The sequence below is a fragment of the Bubalus bubalis genome, chromosome 1, assembly GCF_019923935.1.
Source record: "Bubalus bubalis isolate 160015118507 breed Murrah chromosome 1, NDDB_SH_1, whole genome shotgun sequence".
NCBI lineage: Eukaryota > Metazoa > Chordata > Mammalia > Artiodactyla > Bovidae > Bubalus > Bubalus bubalis.
Window position 1 is genome coordinate 96,231,683 of NC_059157.1, and position 5,419 is coordinate 96,237,101.

Below are 5,419 nucleotides of genomic sequence, written 5' to 3' on the forward strand. Positions count from 1 at the left end.
TTCTGACAGATGTGAGATGATATCTCATTGTGGTTTTAATTTGCATTTTTCTGATGATGAGCAGTTTTGAGTGCCCCATATGCTTGTTGGCCACTTGTTTCTAGTCTTTGGAAAGCTGTCTATTCAAGTCTTCTGCCTATTTTTAAATGTTTTTTTTTTTTTTTTTTTTTTTTGAGTTTGAATTGTATGAACTGATACATTTTGGATAAATATGCACACAAAAAGATAAAGGAACTTAAACCTAATATTAAAGACAGTCATCAAATCATAAAGGAAGAGTATGAAAGAAAAAGAAAGGAACGAAAAAGAACTATAAAAACAAGCCCCAAACAATGAACAAAATGTTGTATCTACCTATCAATAATTACTTGAAATGTAAATAGACTAAATGCTCCAATCAAAAGACACAGAGTGGTTTGCTGCTGCTGTTGCTGCTAGGTCACTTCAGTTGTGCCAGTTCTTTGTGACCCTGTGGACTGTAGCCCTCCAGGCTTCTCTGTCCATGGTATGCTTCAGGCAAGAATACTGCAGTGGGTTGCCATGCCCTCCTCCAGGGGATCTTCCTGATCTGGGATTAAACCAGCTTTTCTTATGTCTCCTGTATTGTCAGGTGGGTTCTTTACCACTAGCACCACCTGGGAAGCCCTAGAGTGGCCAAATGGGCACAGAAAAAAGGGCTATATATATGCTTCAAATCTAAAGATACACACAGACTGAAACAGAGGGGACAGGTAAAGGTATTTCATGCAAATAGAAATCAAAAGAAAGCTGGAATGGCAATACTTATATCAGACCAAATAGAACTGAAAACAGAGACTGCAACAAGAGACAAAGAAGAGCATTACATAATTATCAAGTGATCATTCCAAAAATAATATATAACCATTGTAAATATATATGAATCCAATATATGAACACCTAAATACATAAAGCAAATTATTAGCAGGCACAAATGAAGAAACTGATGGTAACACAATACAAGTGGTAGACTTTAACAACCCGCTTACATCAATGCAGATTATACGGACAGAAAATCAATAAGAAAACCCTGGCCATAAATGACATGTTATATCAGATGTACTTTATATGTATATAGGACATTTACATGCTGTTCAAATGCTCATGAACAATTCTCCAGGATAGATTACATAGCAGGTCACAAAAGAAGCCTTGGTAAATTTAAAAAACTGAAATCATATCAAGTGTCTTTCTAAACACAATATTGTGAGGCTAGAAATCAACTACAAGTAAAAATTACAGAAAAAAAAAACAAAACAAAATGCAAGCATATTGATGCAGAACAATATATTACTGAACAAACAATAGATCTCAGAAGAAATCAAAGAAGAACTCAAAAGGTACCTGGAGAGGCCATCATTAAAAAGTCTATAAATAACAAATGCTGGAGAAGTTTTGGAGAAAAGAGGACCCTCCTACATTGTTGGTGGGAATGTAAATTTGTGCAGCCACGATGGAAAACAGTATGAAGGCTCTTTAAAAAGCTAAAGTAGACTTGTCATATGATCCAGTAAATCCACTCCCAGACATACGTCTGGTGAAAAACTATAATTTGAAAAAACATGCATCTGATCATTCATAACAACATTATTAATCATAGCCAAGACCTGGAAGCAGCCTAATGTCCATTAAGAGATGAACAGATAAAGAAAATGTGGTACATATACACAATGGAATATTATTAATACTCAGCCACAAAAAAAATAATGAAATAATGCCATTTGCAGCAACATGGATGGACCTAGATATCATCATATTAACTAAAGTCAGTCAGAAAGACAAGAATAATTATGACTTTTATGTGGAATCTAAAATACAATATAAATAAACATTTATAAACTAGAAAAAGACTCACAGACATAGAAAATAAATTTATGATTACCAAAGGGAAAAGGGATTGTGAGAGGAACAAATCAGAAATTTAGAATTAGCAGATAAAAAAGTACTATATATAAAATAGGTGAACAACAAAGTCCTATGTGTAGCACAGGAAACTACAATATATTCAATATTCTATAATAATCCATAATGGAAAAGAATATGGAAAACACAACTGAATTACTATACTGTATACCAGAAACTATTATAACTTTGTAAGATGGAGGCCTGGCATGCTCTGGTCCTTGGGGTTGCAAATAGTCAGACACGACTGAGCAACTGAACTGAACTGAAGTCAATAAAAAAATTTTTCATAAAGTATCCATTGAAAACCACAAAAACCAACTATCCAAAATCAATGAGATGTAGCAAAGCAGTGCTAAGAGGGAAGTTTACAGGAAACAAACAAACAAAAAATTCTCAAACAACCTAATCTTACACATCAAAGGTCAAACAAGATCCTTTAGTATAAGAAAAGAAATAATAAAGTTCAGAGCAGAAATAAATGAAGTAGAGATTAAAAATCAATATAAAAAAGCCAAAGAAACTAAGGGTTGATTCTTTGAAAAGATAAAACTGATAGGCTGTTAGCCAGATTCATCAAGGAAAAAAGAAATATGATGCAAATCAATAAAAACAGAAATTAAAATGGAGAAGTTATAACCTACACCATGGAAATATGAAGGATCATAAGAGATAACTATAAACAGTTGTTTGTATACAGTAAAGGGACAACTAGAATAAATGGACAAATTCCTAGAAATGTATAATCTCACAAGACTAAAGCAGGAAGAGATAGAAGATATGACTAAAACAATTGTGTATTGGTTGCTCAGTTGTGTCTGACTCTTTGCTACCCCATGGAATGTAGCCAACAGAGTCCTCTGTCCATGGAATTCTCCAGCCAAAAATATTGTAGTGGGTTGTTATTTCCTCCTCCAGGAGATCTTTCTGGCCCAGGAATTGAATCTGGTGTCCTGAATTGCAGGCAGATTCTTTACTGTCTGAGCCACTGGGAAGCCTGACTAAAACAATTACAGTAATGAAATTCAATTAGTAATTTAAAAAAATCCCAACAAAAAAAATCCCAAAACCAGATGATTTCAGAGGTGAATTCTACCAAATATATGAGGAATAAAAGCCATCTGTGCATATCAATAGATGCAGAAAAATCTTTTGACAAAACTCAATATCTGTTTATGATTAAAATCTCTTCAGAAGAGGGTATACAGGGAACATATCCCAATATAATAAGGACCATATATGAGAAGCCCACAGTTAACATCAACAGTGAAAAGTTAAAAGCATTTCCTCTAAGATTGGGAACAAGATAAGAATGCTCACTCTCATCAGTTTATTCAACATAGCACTGGAAGTCCTAGATATAGCAATCAAAGAAGAAAAATAAATAAAAGGAATCCAAACTGAAAAGGAAGGAGTTAGACTGTCACTGTTTGCAGATGGTATGATTCTCTACATATCCTAAAAATTTCACCAAAAAAGTATTAATGCTCATCAATGAATTTGGTAAAGTTGCAGGATATAAAATAAATATACAGAAATCTTTTGCATTTACATACACTAACAACAAAATAGCAGAAGGACAAAGAAAGGAAACAATCCAATTTACCATTGCATTAAATAGAATAAATACTTAGAAATAAATCCAACTAAGGAGGTAGAAGACTTGTATTCAAAAATCTATTACATTGATTAAAGAAACAAAATGACTCAAACAGATGAAAAGATATCCTACATTCCTGGATTCCAAGAATTAATAATGTCAAAATGACCAGAATACCCAGGACAATTGACAGGTTCAATACAACCCTTATCAAAATATCAAGAACATTTTTCACAGAACTAGAGCAAAAAAAATTTTTAATTTGTATGGAAACACAAAAGAGCCCAATAGTCAAAACAATCTTGACAAAGAACCAAGCAGGAGTATCATATGCTGTGACTTCAGTCTATACTATTAAGCTACAATAATTGAAACAGTATGGTATTGGCACAAAAATATATAACAGATCAATGGAACAAAAAGAGAGCATAGGAAAAGCCCATGCATTTATGTTCTATTAATCTTTGCAAGGTGGGCTTCCCTGGTGGCTCAGAGGATAAAGCGTCTGCCTGCAATGCAGGAGACCCAGGTTCAATCCCTGGGTTGGGAAGATCCCCTGGAGAAGGAAATGGCAATCCAATCCAGTATTCTTGCCTGGAGAATCCCATGGACAGAGGACCCTGGAGGGCTACAGTCCGCGGGGTCGCAAAGAGTCAGACACGACTGAGCGACTTCACACACTCCACACACACAATCTTTGCAAAGGAGGCAAGAATATACAATGGAAAAAAGACAATCTCTTTAATTAGTGATGTTGGGAAAACTCGATAACTACAAGTAAAAGAATGAAATTAGAATATTTCACTTCAAATTTCACACCATACATAAAAATAAACTCAAAAGGCATTTTTAAGACCCAAATGTAAAACTGTAAAACTCCTAGAAGAAAACATAAACAGAACACTCTTTGACATAAATTATAGCAATATTGTTTTTGATTTGTCTCCTAAGCAAGGGCTACCCTGGTGGCTCAGATGGTAAGGAATTTGCTTGCAATGCAAGAGACCTGGGTTTGATCCCTGGGTCAGGAAAATCCTCTGGAGGAGGAAATGACAACTCATTCCAGTATTCTTGCCTGGAGAATTCCATGGACAGAGGAGCCTGGTGGGCTACAGTCCATGGGGTTGCAAAGAGTTGAACAAGATTGAGCAATTAACACTTTCACTTTCCTAAGGCAAAGGAAACAAAAGGGAAAATAAGCAAATGGGGCCTAATTAAATTTAGAAGCTTTTGCATAGCAAAGGAGACCATATACAAAACAAAAAGACAATCTACTGAAGGGGAAAATATTTGCAAATAATATGACCAATAAGGGGTTAATATCTTCTTTGCAATTACTTCTAAAATGGACAAATATACAAAAACAAAAGAAAACAAAACAAAACATACAATTTAAGGCCACTAAAACCTTGAAGAGAAAGACCAAGTTTTTTGCTCTTTTGGAGTTCTTTGTATGGAGTTGTTGTTGTTGTTGTTGTTGTTTTTCTAAAGCATCTAGTATTTATGTAATAGATCCCCTGCTTGGAAAGTAAGCAAATGAGAACTAAGCAGGTTGGGGCAGGAGGTGAACTGTTCCCTAATGCTGGGCTCATTAGGTTGTCTTGTTTTCACCAACCAGCTTATAGTACCCAGAAGCATTTGCAAATGTTTATACCCTCTCACTCAGGCAAACCAACTCTGAATATCTGGACCAAATCCATGTTCTTTAAATCTGAAGATTTTGAAACATTAAGCAAAGATTAAAGCATTATCAGATTAGTGATAAAGTACACTATTCAAAAAGAATTTTCTATACACATTACTGGTTTCATTTAATTTGAAAATAATATTGGCCAATAATAGTTTAATACTAATGCTAAGAGATGCATTAATAAACTGCCCAACAAAATGTTTTCAAGG

General features: G+C 34.5%; 1 non-coding gene across 1 annotated transcript; it reads left to right on the forward strand.

The window, feature by feature from the left end:
- The first annotated feature begins 3,998 nt into the window (after positions 1-3,998).
- TRNAC-GCA lies at positions 3,999-4,070 on the forward strand. The gene has a single exon. It is a non-coding gene; the product is annotated as a tRNA-Cys (tRNA).
- The last annotated feature ends 1,349 nt before the right edge of the window (positions 4,071-5,419 follow it).